Below are 19,519 nucleotides of genomic sequence, written 5' to 3'. Positions count from 1 at the left end.
CAGCACTATAACTGTGCCCTGTTGGTTTTGGAATCCCTCCTTTGTTGGGCAGTGTCATGCTGTGAGATGTGATGGTTTTGCAGGACTCCTTGCATGGTCCGTGCATTACAGGGGAAGAAAAACAGATCTGGTCATGGTCCACCAATCTCCATCTGTGTAAATACCCTTCTCTAGGTGATGAGAAAACATTATTAAGACTTGAGGCCCCTCTCTTTGCCAGGTATATCGTGTCCAGTTATCTTCCATAAAATGCTTTTGAGTTTAATCTCTCAGCTCATCTCTAACGCCCATCATTCCTTGCAAAACACGTAGCTGTAGATTCAGTAGCAGATGATGGAAAACAGAGGAGTGCTCTGCACCGAAGTGACTTCTAGTCAAATGTACCTTCAGTGCTGGGGCTTACTGCTCCTATTTTGCAAAAGCCATTAATCATAAAAACTTTGCACATAGGTAGCACTCACCTGGAAACTCTCTGGGCTCCAGCCTCATTTATGTGGTACTCTTGGTTCTTTTGATATTTTCTGGCACTAAAAAGTGCCTGGCAAGCACACAAAAATTGATAGAATAGTCTTTGAGAAAATATGGACCCAGGTGATATCTTCAGCCTGTTCAGTTATGTGTTGGGGCAAAATGCAAAGGCAAAATACCTGTGCCATGACTGAACTGGTAGTACTGTTACTGCCTTGAAGATATCTGCAAGATATATCTAGGGAGTTGGGGATAGGATTCATTTTCTAGGAACTCCATAAACAGCTTGAAGTGTTCAGCAGATGGTATGGCTTACGACACAATGCTGAAACTGAAGATCTCTACAGCGTTACGGGGAGATGAAGATTTAAATTGCATGGCTATTAAGAAGCTCATAATGCCAAACTGCTACCCTGCTGCTCGGTCCTAGAAACACAGCTGAGCTGGCAACAACAGTGACTTTGGGTAAATTGCCACCTTCTCGTGGCAGGTAGTGGGCTCTTCCATGGGAGGAGGTCGAAGCTCCTTCAGCCTGCTCACCTCTGCCCATGCACTGGTGGGAAGCAGTGAATCCTCACTTTGCTTTAGTTTCCTCATATTTAGACCACTCGCAGCTCATTTAGAGGAATCAGGAGATGTAATTAGTGTTTATGAAACTCCTGGGGATTGTGCAAAACAAATTTAAAGGAGTTGTGCCAGGGTACTGACAATATTTACACAACATCTGAAGGCTGCCTGTGTTGGGCTTTATTGTAAGGAAATGTGTGGGTGCCAGAACTTAAGCAACTGTTAAATGCATCCTTCTGGCTCATCAGTGCCATTCACGAGTCCTGTGGGAACACTCAGTCCTCTATGCTTCAAAATAGGGTTCTTGCTGGTTATCATCCAAAGCTTTCTGAAGGGGGACACCACCTCTCACTGGCACTGCTGAGCTTCAGGGCTGGGTTTTGTTTGGTGCACAGCTGCTCCTCTGGAAGAGGGATGACTAATCACCAGGGAAGCAAGAATATCTCAAGATTGCAAAAGTGTTCACAGGCCTATTTTTTTGCCTTGTTCTCAACTTTGTTCTTTGCTTTCCCCCTCTTCCCCTGTACTGTAGTGTGTGGGGTATGAGGGTTTAAAGACTGTTAAAGCAAGCTCAAGTGGCTTCCTTTCATCATGGAGACAGCATTTTCTCCATGTAGATTGCATCGATTGCCTAGAAGTAGGCCCTATCTTCTTCCCAAGTGTTTGAAGTCTAAACAGCAAAGGCTGTAACTACCCTCCTTTAAAAGGTGAGATAAGGCTATTTAACATTACCAACAAAGTTTCACAGAGCTAATTCCTAGACATAAATGAGTCCTTGGATTCAGCAACCCCAACAGGACAACCGATGCCCTGTTTCTGAGTCCTGCACACCAGGCCAGGTGTGCAATGAAACACATCTCAGGGTCTTTGCAGAAGGATGCTTTCTCTGGCCTTATTATTGACTGAGCCTACTGGGTTTGAGCATGGTTTTCCACCTTGACTTTGTGAGGTCCAAAGGGGCCTGCTGCAGCTGGAAGGTTTATTTTTCTGGAAGGCTTCCTCACCATGAGGTTGGGGCCTGTTATGGGACCACCTGTGCCATTGGGAAGGTATTCTTCCAGGAAGAGTGGATGATGGAGTTCTCGGATCCCCAGGGAAATTACAGCCAGGATGGATATGTGCTGCTTGTTTCGTGGGTCTAGACTGTCCAGAACTTCACCTGTTTTTTCCACTGTTCCCATGCTCAATATTTCTTGCCATGATCTGATACTCAGTTTTCTGTTCCACATTAGTTGATTGTTTATCAGTGACTCCTTTCTTCCACCCAGTTGTGTATTCAGGATGACTTTCATATGTATATTGGCAATCACAAAGGCAAGCATGACATATCCCTGCCTTTGAATAACATTTATGGGATCAAGAAATATCCTTTTCAGTCCTAGCACACTCTTGTGCAAATATTGGCAGGTCAACAGTAGAGTGCATGTCTTTCAAAGAAGCTATTTCCCCAAATGAAAGATGAGAGGTCTCTGCTCCCGAAAGCTGGATTTTTAGAGACTTGTCGAAGGCCACAGGGTAAGTTGGGAAGGAAGAAAAGAGCTGGTGCTTGCAAATTCCTCTGGTCTTTGAGCTCGTTCATATGATTTAAGCATAAGAATATGGTTTGGTTTAGTGAGAAGAGGGAGATTTATGGCTTTTGTAGGAGATAGGCTAAGCAGGCAGATCTGAAAACCCTTCTGACTTTCAAACAAACAAAACATGCTATGTTCAGCATTTATTATCTCTTAATTGAATGGTGTCCTATGTCTCCCACTGACTGCAGGTGAATGCTTGGAATACTCAGTCTATTTCAAAGCTTTTGGGTTATATTGATCAAGGGAGTAAATCATAATGGACTTCAATGAAACAAATTCATTCCTTCTGTACATTCTGTAATATTCCTTAAGAATGAGGAAGCTCTCCCTTCCTGGAATTTTGACTGCCTTTAGATGTTTGATCAGATCCCATGCGAGACCAAGTGGTATGTTTTGGCTCTGCATTAGATTTTTGCTTTTCTTGAAGTTATTAGAGAAGCACAGAGTTCTGGCAAGAAGTAGATTTCTTTACATGCTGCTTATTCTGAAACCCACGTCTAAAAATGGCTTTCCATTTTTAGTGGAAACAAAACTGATGATCATTTTCAACAAAAATAGAAGTTGGAATAAGGTGCCTGTTCCTGCTCCTGTGTGTGTGTCTTGGGGGGATTGAGAAAAGGCGAGGCTTAACAGTGTTTCTGATCAAATCCATTATTTGATGATTTTCTTAATCTAGATTTATGAAAACATCCTTGAAGGGGCTGAGGCCAGCTGTAGATGCTCCAGGGGGTTCAGAGCCCTCTGCTTCTTCCTGAAAGCTGGCACTTCTGAAAGCACAAATCTGTGATGAATTGTGGTGGGCATGTAATGGCAATGCAGGTTGGCAGCAGAAACTACTGGTAGATAGGGCTTAGATGGACTTGAGCAATCTTTCTCCAATAGCTGGATGGTATTGGCTGTCACTCAAGGCTTCAGTGTTTTTAAACAAAGTATTTTTGGTATTTCACAGGGAAAGAAGCAAGGTTTAAACAGAGTAGACTAAGGAAAGCTTATCATTCATAAGACAGGATCTGAAATTAGAGGTGTTGGCTTAGTTTTTTTCCACTTTCTCTGGAAGCTCGCTGACTTCAGTGAGGTGAAGGACAGTACAAGCTGGTTAACTCCCCACCAAACCTTACACCGTGGCTGCAGCTCTGTGCTGGCAGCTAGGTATCTGGGAGCCTCTTAAAAGAGAATTAGGTTTGGGTCTCCCATGCACTGGATGGATATTTTAGCTACAAGCTATGATACAAAAACAATTTCAGTTGTTGCAGTGTGGTGGAAGTCTAGCTCACCAGTGTATATTGGGATTTCAGGCTAGGTCTTTTGGAACATGCCTCTTGTTCCTCAGTGTAGTAACTGGCTCTTGTATGGGCCTGGGCTGCCTGTATAGAAGTTGTTCTGCTTCTGGAAGTATTTCCAGATTCAGAGGGTAGTATCATGAGCTAATGTGGCAGCAGAACAGGATGTTTTTTGGATCACAGCTTAGGCTTGACTGTCTACTTTTAACCCACCAAATGTGGAGAGTGTTTCCTGTCTTAGTTAAAAGATGAGTGAAATTTATCATGTATTCTTGGACTCCAGCTTAGCCCAACTGACCCAACTGCCATGTCTCCCAGTTGGGAGCTGTTCCAGAGGCTCATGCTGGGTAGAGTCTGTCAGTTTAGGGAACCCTATGTTGCTGATTTGGCAGACAACAGTGCTTTTCTCTTCCTAGTCTTCCTCTTCTCTCCTTGTCCCTCCTCACCTTGGTGGGGGGAACCCACAATAAACCAACCCCAAAAACCACAATCACAGCTTTGCAGCAGAAAACATCTGAGACACTGAATGCAAGTTGGTGTCCCTTATGCCACGGGTGTCAGGTTTTGCCAGGCATTTGCAACGTTAAAATCAGTGGCATTTCTTAACAAGGAGTGATAAATGGAAGTAAATAGTTGCACAACACTTGTGTGAAATGGATTTAACTCTGCACAAAGTCCCCTGAAATATCAACATAAGGTTTCTGAGCTGGTCCTTCCGGGAGGTAAAGGGAAAGGCAAACCTGGGCTTCAGACTCCTGTCAGAATTGGTGTCTGTTTCTTGACTCCAGAATCCAGTGAACAATTAGATATTTATTGACTTTTACAAGAGGTTGTAGCAGTCTTCCTACTTCAGGTTGGCAATCTGTAATTGCTTTATTCAACACCCTTTTGTTTTCAATTTGGCTGGAGTCTTTTGCATTTTAAGAGGTTGGCATCTACAGCTGCTATTGAACAGATGCTGTCTTCTACTCTGGGATAATTGTTTGAGCAACAAGACAGACCTTTAAATCCTTTAATCATACTTCACAGGTTTGCTGTACTTAACACACCTGTAGTTAAGTCTCACTGTCTATAATAATCACTTTACCTATACAGTGTTCGTTATTTATTAAGGTAATGTCAAGAGCGTATTGGTATTTCCTAGGTGTTACCCAAGCTCTTAGCCCTGCAGGCCATGTTCTGATTTCCAAACTTATTTCAGTGGGACAAAAGCTCCTTGATATAAAAAGAAATCTAGTCACCGGTTTGCAGATACATGACCAGACCGCTTGCTGGTTAAGATGGAGCTGAAGCAGTAATGCTTCTGGTCTTGTAAGGAATTATTATTATAGTATTCTAATAAGGTTAATTAGATATTTAGTGAGTTTCTAGGTGGCTTGAGCAAAGCCAGAGCATCTCATTTCTAGAGATGCTTCCAAACAGCCCCTCAAAAGATGAATTGGGTTGCAGGTCAGCTTTGCCCTTGAGAATTTCAAGTACACCAGGGCAGAGGCATCTCTTCCCTAGCTTGTAGCTGAGCTGAGAGAATGGGAACAGTGGGGGAGCAAGCTGGATCAGCGAGGCTTTCAGTGGTGGGACTCTTAAAGTTTTCATCCAGGATAGAATTTTTTCTCTCCTTTTCCAGAGAGGAAAGAATCCTGTGGGTATGCTGTTGCCCATCCTTGTAGAGTAGGTACAGTCTCGTTACTGGCCATGTTTTGTCACAGTGGCTTTGTTTTCCTGCTGGTTTAGCAAATGCTTCTTTGGGACTACAGTTCCACCGTGAAGTTTTCTGGTTTCTCCAGCATATAGCCTGAGGCTGCAATGATTCCCTTGCAGAAATTGGTTTGGAGGACCGCCCAGGTGCATGAAAAGCTGTGCTCTCTGAGCATGTGTGGGACATGATCTTGAAGATATGACTGCTCACCAGGAGACTTCCCCTGCTCACAGGCTGCTAATTGAATCTCTTCCTTTCTGAAGTGAAGACTGCTGCATTGAGGAAGCAGTTAGCTCTGCCACTTGACCCAGAGGAACGCTTGTATTAAGCCGCAGTATCTTGCTGAGTATCCGTAGCCCTGGAGAAGCAGATGGTTGCCTGTCTCTTTTGTCTGAGCACAGGATCTGGAGAGCAAAGAGCTGCTTTGCTGAAACAAATGCAAGTAGTGGAATCAGGTGTGCGTTGCTCTGTATGGTGCTTTATAAAGGGAGGCTAACACACAACAGGCTCTACCAAAGGGCTGTACCCCCACTGAGATGTGAAGCAGAGATGTTAACTTTGAGTGGGCTGAAATGTGTTGACTTTTCTCTTGTTTAAGGTTATGGAAGTGAATTGGATTTCAGAGCATGAATCAGCCCAGACACTGTCTTGTATGAGCTAGTAACAGTAAACCTTTTTGTTACCTGACTTTATTGGTAACTTTTTTGTGCACATCTCAGGACTTGGTGTTGCCAGGGAAAATACCAGATGCTCCCTGTTTATACATGCTTTGCTTAAGTGTTCCCTTTTGTTTTGAGCATCTTCTTTGAAGCTTGAAATGAAAATAGCTTGGATTTCTGCCTCTTAGCTTATTTTGAAGCAGTGTGGTTAGGGGAAGAGGTCCAAGGTTATAATCAATGGGCCAAACATCTCTATCTGGGAACCTGCAGGACATGGGAATGTGTCATGAGCAGCCCAAGGGTGGGTGAGAGGAGGGATGGATGTGCTTCTTGGGCATCCTCTGGTGAAGTGGCACTTCATTAGGGAGTCTCATTATCAGGAGCTGGAAATAGTGCCTGCCAGCTCGGTTCAGATCACAGCTCAGATTCTGGGTGTTGCTGTCCAGATGAGCGTTCATCTGCTTTTGTGTTGTGTAGCTCCCAGCACACAGTGTACGGCCTGGGACCTGTACCATGGATAGGTCAGGAGGGGAAGGAACTGTTTCAGGAGCATGGGAACATGCTGCCAAGATGGGGTGCTCACCAGGTGCTGAGGATGAACAAAAAGCAGTCAGACCTTTTAACAGCTCAATTTGTTCATGTGGCTTGAGTTACCAACAGAGCCTTGAGACAAATTGTAATACTGATTGTATCCAAGCCATCCTTTTAAAGAAAGCATCCCCCTGTTTGTATCATTGCCAGGCAATCTGTCCATCCAGTGTGGTGTACAGCTGGACGCCTGTGATACTGGGGGTGCTGCTGCCAGCCGTGGCAGTCCTGGGAATCCCTGGGCTCCTTGTGACTCCAGCCATGAGTCACAGCACGGCGTGGGGAGAATAGAGAAGCATGGAAAAGGTTGTAATTAAAGGCAGGGATGTTCAAAGAAGCCTCAAATAGCTGGGTATGTGAACTCAATTGCAATGTCTTGGTGCTTGAACTCCTTGGGCTATATCCACGGACAACCTGACTTCCTCTTTCACGGATGCAGTTCATTACCAGGGCTGTCCTTCAACACCATTTAGCCTGCAGGGAGTGCAGTAGCTCCAGCAGAGAGCTGCCTCTGCCAGAATGTTACCCATGTTTGCTGTCTCAGTTGGGATCAGGACAGTTGTGTTGGAGAGATGTCAGGCAAGTGGTAGAGACCTGGAGGCAAGGTCTGAGGGGAGGCTGGGAGCACGTCTGGGCTCAGAGCTCTTCCTAAGCCCCCCCCCTTCCACAACCCTCTCCTTTTTTGGGATCTCTGGTTTCACAGGACTTGAATTCCAAGCTGGTTTATGGCATCTGCTTTTCATCTCTCACCTGGGAAGTCTCTGGCTGCGTAGCTGGAAGGGCTGTGGGTGAGCTCAGCATGCCCGCCTGCCTGCCCGGGGCCCTGCGCTGCCTGTGAGGAAGTGTCTGCTCTCCCCCAGCACTGGGTGGAGTGGGAGGAAACCACCTCGGCCTCCTGGTGCCAGATGGCTGTGAGCTGCCAGAGATGGGTGCAGAGCCTGGGGAGCACCCTCAGCACCCCCTGGCTCATTGCTTCACTCTGGGCTTAAAGGATGCTGCTTCTGCTTGTGGTGCAGCTAGGCTTTGCATGGTTATACCTGGGAACTGGTCCCAAGATGGGCCCAGGGAAGTTTAAAGTCTGAATGAAGCCCAGGTTGAGAGTCCTGGTCCTGAAGAGCTTGGTCTGCTGTCACCCTCTGCATGCTTGGTGGCACAGCGGGGACTTGTCTGAGGTCATGTAGCTGGCTTTGTGGCAGAGGAGAGCAAACCCAGGATCCTGCTCTTGCCCCCAGCATCACCCTCTGTGGGTAATGGCTTAAAGCAAGGCCTGGGAGCACCTCGTCTCCTCCCTATTCCTCTCGTGTGGCTGGAAAAGGCCTGGAGAAGGTGGCAGCTCAGTGACAGCTCAGTCTCTCTTGGCAAGGCTGCTGGCACCTGGTCTGCTCCACCAGGCTGGTTTTCCCTGGGTGCATCCTCCTGTTCCACCTCCAGCCCTTACCTTGGGAACAAAGCATGTTTTCTGACACTTCCAGGCCTCTGCCTTGCACATGAATGAGCTTGCAGAAACCCATCTTCCTGGCAGGGGCTGAGGAGTGGGTGGGACAGTGGGAACAGGCTGGAGACAGTGAAATCCATCCTCAGAAAGAAACTTTCACTCCGTCCTGCGATGCCTCAGGCAGGGATTTGGATCGGAGGAGCAGCTCTTTCTTCAAAGTTCGGAAGAAATGCACAAAAGTGGGAAATTTGCAGAGCAGTGAGAGTGTAGCCTGAGGCTTGGCTCTGTGCATAGGTGCTGTGTAACTGGTGCTACAGGTCTGCCTCCGCAAGGCCTCCTCGCTTCGGTTCCTCCCCACGTGGATTCGCTGCTGGCTGCCAACAGGCTCGTGTCAGGGCGTCCTACTGCCCATGTCACTCACAAGCAAACCTGTGCCCGGCTTTCAGGCTTGGTCTGAACCCCAGAGCAGCTTAAAGGTTGAGGAATCTGAATCTTTTCCACACTTTTGGCCCTGAGTCTTGCCCTGTCTTCTGCTTGGGACAGATGGAACAAGGTGGTTGTCCAGCCCTGCTGACCACTGAGTGCAAATAACCAGATTTGGGCTGAATGTGGAGGATTTGGGGATGTCAAAGTGTCAGCAGGTGAAGTGAGGGCACAAAGTTGTGATTCTTTCCCTGTTCTAGCTTTGGGACAGGGAGGGAGGAGAGGGACATTTTGTTCTGGTAAATCACCTGTTCAGAGGCAATGCAAACTCCTTGACTGACAGTGTGTAATGGGAATCCTTTTTTCCCTGCAAGTGAAAAATAAATAAAAGGAGTATTTTTTTCCACTTGAAGATTGTATGTGAGAAAGAGAGGTGAAGAGGGTTGCAGAAAATACCACTTAAAACCAGAAAAGAATCCAAACTAAAAATCCTAAAAGGGTTCTGTTCCCAATTGGTAATCCCAAGGCCATCTAATTTTGCCTCATCTTCCAAAAAGATCACTGCAGGTTTTGCACAACTGCTTGTAATAGTTTTCCATGGGAAACTTAATGGAGTAATGGAGATGTGACTGATCCTTCTAACAGATTTGAGAAGGAAAAGCCTGAATATTCAGGTTCAGATGAAACTGCCTCATTGTACAGCTGGACAGCTGATCCAGAGCATCCCCCTTGTTTACAAACACAGCAGGAGTATGTATTTATTAGATCATTTATTAGATTTTGAAGAGTAATTTGCAGTTGTCATGAATTGTGAAAAATATCTAAGAATACAAAAGTTGAATAGTAGAGAGGAATCTTAATTTGTGTAAGTGAAAAAGCCGTGTCCAGGAGGGACTCTGTGGGATGGATTTTGTGTATGTTAATTCCTGTTAGGTCAGGATGGGTCTGACCTTCCTGGGGCTAAATCTTGAGACATGCACCAACAGTGGGATTAGGTTTGGATTTAATTTCAGTCCTCTTGCAATTTAGTCCAGAGTTTCTAATCATGGAGATTCATCTGCCTTGAATCTGGAGGAATGAAACTCTTCAGACAGATCATTTAGAGTTCACTGGGGACCACACAGGGATGCTATTAGAATTACATGGGAATTCAAAGGGAAAGTATATTTTCAGGCCTGTTGCTGTGGAAATGGAGCAAGTCATCAAAATAGGCTGGAAGAACAGGCAAGATCATGCACAGCATGAGAGGCTTTGAATGCTGCTAACCCTGGGAGGAAAAGGGCTAGGTCATACCAGCGTGTCAGCACTCAGGGTGTTTAGAACTGAGCCACCTGTACCCAGATCACTGCTGAAAAGTGGTATGATGGTATGTTGAGGTCTTAGGAAGAGCTCTTGCAGAAGGAGAGGGTCCTGAGTGCTTACTGCCATCCTCCTGCCTGGAGCAAGCATCTCGAGCTGTGTACTGATTCATCTCACTGTGTGTACAAGCTGTGCTTCTCACCAAGCTATCAGATCTGGCAGGTCTGTGGGGAGACTTTCCCCACCGGCTCCCATCCTGAGCCTCTCCCCACAGCCAAGACAATGCCTGCACGTGGCTGCAGCACCTCTTGTGGTCTTCAGCCTCCTGACCTCTGCAAAGAGGCTGCAGTGTGCTGTGTACCCAGGCATGACCCCAGCCTTCAGCACCGCTCCAACACCCTTCCCTGATGGAGAGCTGATGCTCCAGATGCGGTCCATGCTGTGTCACTACTTGACAAGCCCAAAAGGATACAGACCCAGGATGATGCTCTTGGAGGGAACAGCTTGTTTTGCCTGCAGAGCCCAGGTGAGGCTCCTGTTGTGTGCCTGCTGCGAGATGCTGCTGTTCAGGAAGGCATTAATGCTGAGGGGTTTGGCTCCTTGGTGCTGCTGGCAGAAAGCAGGTGGAAAAGAGGCTTTATTTTAAATGTGAGATTTAATAAGATGGGAAAGTCACTGCTTTGGGAGGTGTGAGGACCCAAGTCCCAGCCTTGGAGACATGATGGGTGCTCAGAAAAAATGCCCAAATAAACACAAGGGCCTGGACACACCCCTGTATCTCGTTGTCCCTAACAACACGCGGGTCCTGCCAACATCATGGGGGGGGAAAAATCCCTCTCCCCATGACCCTGCGGCTCCGCTTTTCCACTTGGCCACCTCCTGTGCCAGGGCCGGCCGGGGATGCAGCGCCGGGCGGCAGCCACGAGAGGGCACTGAAAGGATGCAGATTTTGGGGCGATGCTGCCGGCTGCGCCTTCCCCAGCACCTCCCAGTGCTCTATTTACAGGGCAAAAGATAAGATCCCCCTTTCCTTTTTTTTTTAAATCAGAGCTCAGCGCGCTGAAGCTCGAAACCGTATCAGAATAGCAATCCCCCAATGTCACTGTCTAGTTCTGATTATTTTTTTTCATCCGGGGATATTTTTCTTCCATCCCAAATGTTGGCAGCTTTCACAGACCTCCTGGATTTGCTCTTAGAATCTGGGAGTCCTATTAATCTGCAGCAGCATGGGTCTTCGAGGGAGCATCCTGGTTTCTGTAACCTGAATGCTGGAGATGGGGCTCCTGAGACAAAAGGGATGCACAAATCCAAAAGGATCCCTCTGCTACAGGATTTAGGTGTATTTTGTCGTGGTTGTGAGGCTGCAACTTGCCTGGCTTCTCTGAATGTATTTCAAGCAGGAAATGCTTAATTTCTTGGTCCAAAATAGTGACAAGGAGAGGTTTTCCTGTGAAGCAGATGCTGTGTCTGCAGAAGAAGGTGGTGTGGGATCCTGCCCTAGTTCAATATCCTTCAGAGGACATTCAGACAACATGAAACTGAAGTGTTTCTTTTATTTTGACTTTTTGTTTTGACACAAGTTTGTTCTGACTCTTGGAGTATATGCTGAAGTCAAAAACCTAATCTTGGAATGTTTCAGAGTTAACATTCTGGAAAATATTTAAAGATCTTGATCCTTATTTTTCCTTTCTCCTTAAAATCAAATGGAACTGAAATCAAAAGCCTTGCATCTTTTGGTAACAAATTCTTGTCTTCTGATCTTCCTGATGCTATCTTTCTGCTCTTGCTGGCATGTTGAACTGGGATGAAGGCTTTGCTGTGCTGGAACCCCTCCCAAATAGCTTCTTTCTGTTCAATGCCTGATTTTTAGTACTAAGGTCACAGCAAAAGCTCCCAGATACAGATTTGAGTCCCACTGAATGGTAATCCATGCTTTGAGTTCTGGGGATGGGAAGTCTCTCAGGAAACACTATTATAATCTGCCATCATTTTTTTCTTACAAAAAGCCTAAGAGCTGGGGTTGGAGCAGGGACAATGCCCAGAAAGTCCAAGTAATGAAAGACAATATTTTTTGACATCTGCAGTAAGTGTATTGAGAGCTGCACTGAAATGGGGAATTATCCAAGCAAAATAGCAGTCTAGACCTAGCTAAAAGGTAAAAGCCAGCACTGTGCAGACTCTAAATCCCTGCGTGGTCCCCAGCAGTTCTTCTCCTTCCCCTGCTGATGGCAGTGCTCAGACTCTGAACCCTGCTGCCCGGGGCTGTGCTGATGGACTCTGCAGCCCAGGGACCAGACCTGGACACACTTGGGGATTCAGACATGGTCCAGGACAAACCTTTAACAGGGGAAAGCTATCTGAGTGATTATTCAGACTAGTGATTTTCTTTAAGGGCTTGAGGCTGAGACAAGTGGAGTGTTGGTAGAGTGAACTTTTTAGGGACAGAATTGGTGTTGGTGGCTCTGTGCTCACAAACCTTTTTTTTCCCTAGCCTTTTCACCCAACTTTTAAGGGCTTCACAGCAGAGGTGGCTGGTTTGAGCTGGGGATCTGGCCCAGGGGATTTCCCTTCACAATCCTCAGCTTTTTCAAATCAAAATCCCCTGAGATCAGCAAACCACAGGAGAGGAGTAGGGTCTAAAGGGAAGGGAATTCCTGCAGTGCAAGCTGGTGCCTCCCTAAGGGACTTGAGGAAAAAGGGGAGGGTGCCCCAGGAGAGAGAAATGAGCTTTGTCATCCCTGAGTCTTCATTCACAAATAAATGAAACAATTTTATTTAAAAAAGGGCACTTGAGTTAGAGTATCTTCAAGCTATTCAGTTTGTGTAAAATGCAAAAACAGGTACTCAGGTTTTTTTCAAGGTACAAATCTTCAGTTTCCAACTTGCAACTTCCCTCTTTGATCTAGTCTTTTACCAAATAGTCTAATATTAAAGCAACCCCCCTCTCAACTAATAAACTGAGAAATAGAAAACTGAGAAATAGGAACCTCACCTACAAAATAAGGATTTCTGTTGGTGAAGCTTTGATAATTTAATACTTAGATTTCTTTTCCAGTTGGCAAAACCCAGAGCTTTCTGCAAGGTGGCAAATAAGCAAATGAAGTAAAGGCAGAATCAACTTAGATGTGAGGCTTAAATCAAAACATGCACCCCTAAAAATAAAAATCCCAAGGTTTTTAGAGGCCCCAAGAAAGAGGATGGGTAATTCATCTGCCTTGGTTTTAAGCTGGTGGCTCGAGCTGTTCAAAGAGATAGCATGTGTGTGGGAATATTTCCACCAGTAAATGAAGATATTCACTCATCAAAGCAAGAACCTGCCAAACGTGTGTTGCATAAAGGGGGAAATTCCAGGCATTCTTGGGGAAATTGCAACTCTGAGGCTGCAGAATCGAGCCCATATCGGGTGAGATGCTTGTAGACCATCACAGGAGACTGTCTGGTGGACAAAAGCGGGCTTGAATGAGCAAAGAAGACCATGACAGTGGGTCCTACATTGCTGCGTGAGGGGGGAATGGGGTGTTTTCTGTTCCTTATGGACTGGAAATTTCTTCCCAGCACAGTATTGCAGTCATCCTGATAACCACAGCTCCATCTGGCCATCAATTATTCATAGAGACCCCAACACCGCTGGGACTTTACATGTATAAGAAGCAGCAGTGTTTTAGCTGTTAATTGATGGTCAAGTTCTGCTCTCCTGAGGACCAAGGTGAACTTCCCATTGACCCCAACACTGGTTTCTGGAGGCTGGAACAGAGCCCAGGGTGCTCAGGGCAGGTGGGTTTGTGGCACTTGCTCTGCAGAGCTGGTGGGCTGCGGTTGCTTCCAGGCTTTTCAGAGTAATCTGAGGTAAGAACAGATCCCAGCCCTGTGGAAATCAGAGGCATTGCTTCCTGGCCCCCATGGTATCTCCCAGCCTGATGCTTTGGCCTAGTAACAAGTTTCTCCTTCCTCTAACTCCTTTGATCCTCCACTCGGTGGGAAGAGGAGGATCTCTGTAAAAGAGCAGTAGTGGGCAGTTCTTGCCTTTTGCTTGCTGTGCTTAAGGTCATCACTGTGCTTTTCACTTGTTCCTGCAGGCACCTGCATCATCCTGAGTTAGTGGGTGAAGTGATAAATTTGCTCATTTTGCACTGAAACAACCTAAAAATCTACCCTGTCATACGCAGCTGGAAAAAGAGCCCCTGGAGGGAGGGAGCTGTAGGCATTTCATTGTGCTGCAGGAATGGATAGGAAAGGGAACAAGCAGGCTGATGTACTGTCAGCAGAACCCAATGATGCTGGAGATGGGGTTGTAGGGCTGGGAGCAGATCAGGGCTGGACCCCGTTGTGCTGTATGGCTGCCTCCTAAAACCCCACAGCTCCTTTCTCAGTTTTCCTTTAGAAATCAAGAAGGGAAACCTTCCAGGTGGATTGCTTTTGCCTTGGGACAGTTTTTGTTCATGTGTTTGTGGTTGGTACTAAAGTTGTTTTTTTCTCTGTGCAGTACCTGTGACACCAAACCACACCAGGGCAGCTGTATGCCTGCTTGTGCTGAATATTTTCCCTGTATTTTCAAACTACTGGGACTAAAGCAAAGACAGCCTTAACACAAACCTGATCCATCCCCTTTTGCCTTCCCCTCCTTACAGGGTGTCTTTTTTTAAAGTCTTTGGTGCTCGAGGCTCAGCTGGCCAGCCAAAACCTGAAATGCCTAGAACTGAGAGCAGTTCACTAACGTGTTTCAGGAGAAGATCAGTGCCCCTCTTTGCCTCTTCATTGCAAAAATATTCCCCTGCCTTCTTTGCCTTCATCTGTCCAGTAGCCCTAAGTGGCTTTCCAAATGCGTTTATCTGAAATTCTTTACATTTTTACCCTTGTCCCATGCATGGGAAGTGGCGGAGCTCTCGGATGCACTGTGCTGAAATCAGTGCTTAATGTACATCTGGTCACTGGCCTGGTGCGGAGTTATCTAGAGGAGATGATCCTGTTGAAGGAAGAAGAGAATAGAAATCAGCCCAGTGTCCCCAGTGCAAATGCAGGTGATAAATGTACCCCTGTGATTACATTCCTCTTCTGCATGTCTCAGCCTTGCTAACTAATCCCTCCTAGGAAGAAGGCGAAGGAAGCAGGGAGCTGTAAATTACAGCCTGGCTTAATTGGCTGGTGTGGGTTTTGCTATGAGGCCAGGCTGGGAATACTCAAAATATCTTTATGTAGACGTGGTTATTAGCAGGAGATGCAATGAAATGGGGGGTTTCAGCTGGCTGGTGTCTTGTGGTTGGATCCTCTAGTGTCCAAGAAGGTGCAGACTCCAACTGAAGCTTTTCCTGCCATTGGGGCGTTCTTAATATTTCTCCCTCCCCTGTGGATTCTCCAGTGTCTAATAATATTGCTAATAGGCTGCAATGTGAGCTCAACAATTTCTTTCAGTGTGGGCATTAATAGGTCTCAGGATACAGGAGAGGGTCCTATTTTCATAAAACTTATAGGAACTGTAAGACCTCTGCCCCCTCCACTGAGCTGGGTTGGAACTGGCCAAAAAATCCAAAAGTTATTGGAGGCAGGGGAGATGAGTATGTTTATTTTATTTATATTTTATATATGTATCCCACGTGCAGACTGATTGCATAAGCCTCATTGCTTAAGAGACCAGGCTTAAACCTTATGTTTGCCTTGCTATTGTAATAAACTTTGTCTCCTTTTATTTACCCACCTGTAGGATTTGATGATTTCCCCTTTTCCCCACTCCTCAATTTCCCCATATCCTGTTCCCGAAAGGGCTGGGGCCCTTCCCAAGGGATCACTTCATGCTGTTTCCCAGGAGGTCTGCCTTGAAGGATGCTGATATGTAGGTGCACATATGTTTTGTTGATATTAGTTGCACTGCAGTGAGAGCGAAAAGTATATATACAGAGATGCAGTTTACTCTGGTCTTTCCCAGAGGCAGTTTAGATTTGTGTGGTTTCCTTTGAATCTGTCAAAGACACCTATATCCCCATGGAAAAAAAAAAATACTGCAACAATGCAAGATAGGAGTGACATGAGAATTTAAAATATATTTAATTCAGGAGGTCACTTATTGTCTTGGAAGTGATCTTTCTTTTGGGGACTGATGTTTTGGATGACATCTGAAAAACCCAGCAACCTTATTTTGGAATTTAAATTTGTGAGTCAATATGTTTTTTAAAGCTCAGTCAGTGTGTGCACACAAATTACCCCCTCACACACACACCGTTATGTACATGTTTTCCTCTCCCAGAATTCCAGCCTGCTTGGGTTGACCTTGTCTCTCTCAGTGATTTAGGTTTTAGAGAAGGAATGGGTAAGGATTTGCTTTGACATTTAAAGGCAATCCAGGTAATTGATAGCACTGGCAGCGTCCATCTCTCCCTCCATATATCTGCACAACAGTATCTATTTTTGACGTAGCTGACACGCCATTTCCTTTGGCAGCCCAAGGGCGGCTCATCTTTAAATTAAACTCGTCTCCGACCCTTCCAATCTGCGAGCTGTACAGAGGCAGACACTGGTGGGGTATATCATCTGGAGACTATGCAGGCATATTTGAGCAGGGTGATGTATTATCAAAAGGGCTCTGCATTACTGCTAGCTGGAACCAAAACAAGCTCTAAAGTATTAACTAATGACATGGGAAGTCCCTTAGGTATCTAATCACCTTTAATGTTCAGATTTAGAAGACAACTTTAAAGGAAGAAAAAGAGATTAGCAGGTCAGGTCAGAGCACCCCTTCCCCCTCCCTCCGCCCCCAAAATACAATTGGCTTTTTAAAGTCAAAACCAGATTCATATTTCACCTCATCAGTAAATGCACCATCAAAACCTGGGCCCTGGTGCTTGCATCTTGGAGTAAGGCTTTGCTAAAGCTTGGAGGAGCTTGAACCCTTTGGCTGGTCAGAGCCAGTGACAGGTTTGGGAAGCCCTGGGCCAGGGCTGAACTGAAGCTTGGTGCTCTCTGGCTGGAGGAACGGGAACCCGCTGCAGAATTTGAGCTGCAGATCTCCAAGTTTTCATGCACGTTGGCTGCTCAGTCTCAAACCTGGCTTGTGTTAATCTCTGCAGTGTTTAGCCCATGCTGTGGCTCTCCCTACCTATGCAGAGGTGCTAAAGGATGTGCCTGTGTCATATGGAAAGCCTGCCTTGGGGGTGGAAGCATTGATGTGGCCTCCCAAGACCTGGGCCAGCATGTGGCTCGCAGAACTGGCTCTGCAGTCAGGGAGGAAAAAAGCAAAGCAAAGCCCATGTCAGTAAATTCAAAAGCCCATGTCAGTAAATTCACTTTCCAGCATTGGTGTGGACCCAGCTGTATTCTTTTGACTTAAAAAGCTTAGGGCAAAGGCTTTCAAGCCTTCAGTTTACCCAGTGGACCTATTCCTGCCTCTTACACCAGCTTTGAAAGGGAGAGGGATTAAGTTTCAATCTCCACTTGGGGAAGCTGCTGCTGTTGAGTATGTTGAGAACATCTGTGTGAAGCATGGGGAAGAAACCCCAGAGCTGGTACATCAGCCTGGTGTGGTGCCCTGTGGGGAAAACATCTGAGAGTCAAGAAAGAGGGAAAAGTCCTTGCAGGGCTTGGCATGGGTCATGCAGCCTGTTCAGGAATTGCCCCAGCTCAGGGCACTTTCTGCTGCTGCACATTTAGCTGTTGGATCCTTTCCTGTGCTGGCTGCAGTTTACCTGACTTTGAACTGGGATTTCCTGGGAATGAGTCTTGGCATCCCCAAATATTGTTGAATTTTGTTGTAAAGTTGTTTTTCTGAGACCTAAGTTGTAGGTGAGACTTCAGCATTATCCATGTACCTCAGCAGGTTCAGGTGTAAATGTAAGCTTGCAGGAGTTAAAGTGACTTCAAAGCCTAAATTCCACTGATTTTTTTTCTTCCAGTGGTGCTTTGTCATCAGTCATGGACTCATTTCTTGAAACTTTTCCTTCAATCCTTGTTTTTTTCAAGGGTGGCCTGTAATCCTGAATTCACCATTGCGTCTAGGAATCTAGTGAAACCCTGAGATGCTCAGCATCCCTGAAAGTCAGCTAGGTTCAAAATAAAATACGGGGTTAACACAAAGTGTGTTTTCCCTTCTCCTCACTCTTCTATCTCTTCAAACTGCTTAGGAACAAGCCTAATAACTTTGCCATGTCCTCATATTCTTTTCTGGTTCTCAGCCAACCCGTAGTTACCTGGTTTTGTTGATACTGACTTCCTGAGAGCATACTGTGTTGGGGGTAAGACTTGATACCCCTGAAACACAAGGTTTGTAGTAAATAAGAGAGCTGGGCCTCAGGTGGGAAGGCAAGCATGCTGGAGAGAAAGAAGACTGAAGCCTTTTGTTCTTTTAAATCGAAAAGCCACACAATCAGCCCAAGAAAATAAAGGTGAAATTGTATCCAAGGGTATGCATGCATCCAGGGGTTGCGATGACTTACGTCACTAGAGCTCTATTCTAGTCTCATTTGTTATATCACCTCTCTGGATGTAATATAACTTTGCAATTTACGGTTCCCAGTCACTTATTCTTGTTAAATACGTGGATGGGGGGCTTGGTGACAGCATAGGAGTGAAGCCTGAGTGCTTTCCAGTGTTGCTGGGCTGGAGAGCAGGCAGGAGGCTGGCAGCATCCCTACTCTCCTTCAGTCACCCACCCACCTTGGGGGAAGCTGCTGGGATGTTGCCCTGAAAATAAGGAATGGGAAATGCTTGTTTTTTTCCCCCTCTTCTCCAGGAACACCTCTAAGCTGGCATTAGCACTGAGGGTGCCAGTGGTTGGTTCACCTGATGGGTCTCTTTGTGAGGAGCTGGAGATGCTTCCTAGGGCAGGAGTTGAGGATTGTTGTAATCAGGATGCTGTACCAGCATGCTCAGAATGCTGTGAAGAGGCTGCTAGGCAATCACAATTCCTAGTTTTGTAGGGCTTTTCTTGTGCCTATCCATGTCCATGCTCACAAAGGAAGGTCACTTTACCTGCTTGAGGTGTAAAATGGGCAACTTAAATCACATGGAGTTAAATGGGCAAGAACAGGTCCCTCTTTATAGACATGGCCAACAAAGATAGTCACTGTGGCGAGATCCCGGGGGGATTAAGTGGGAGATAGGGGCACAGAAAGTGGATGTCTGCACTGGGTCACTGACACTGAGCTGGTCCATCACCGACTTGAGCTCCCCATCCCTCCCTTGAGAGCAGGGAATGAAGCGAGCCACTGAAAGCTAGTTGGCACGGCTGCTGCCTTCACACTCTGCTGGAGCTCAGCCTACTTTCACATTTCACTTTGGATTATTGAAGTCCAAATTGTAATGGGAGATGATTAGAGTGGTGAAGGGCTGACAATGCCCACCTACGTGCAGAGCAGCATAGGGCTGTGCTGGGGAAACTGGGTGGGCAGTGGATCCGAGTGGCTCGCTGCCAAGGTGGCCAGCAGTGAGCTCCTATGGAGAGGAAAGGAGCAGAGTGATGCCAAGTCAGTGGAGGCTCTGAGGAAGGACTTTAGAAGGCAGTTTCCTAGCTGTAGTCATCAGCGACCCACTGATCTTTGCTTTTC

The 19,519-nt window shown here is 46.2% G+C and overlaps 1 protein-coding gene across 3 annotated transcripts in view; it reads left to right on the top strand.

Annotated features, from left to right (window-relative positions):
- TBX5 (T-box transcription factor 5) overlaps positions 1–19,519 on the top strand; it is a 126,120-nt gene that overhangs the window by 20,459 nt on the left and 86,142 nt on the right. The window lies entirely within an intron of this gene.

Source organism: Anser brachyrhynchus, assembly GCF_964034855.1.
Source record: "Anser brachyrhynchus genome assembly, chromosome: 17".
NCBI classification, from domain to species: domain Eukaryota; kingdom Metazoa; phylum Chordata; class Aves; order Anseriformes; family Anatidae; genus Anser; species Anser brachyrhynchus.
The sequence above is the reverse complement of the archived record's forward strand: the minus strand, read 5'-3'. Positions and strand labels throughout refer to the sequence as shown.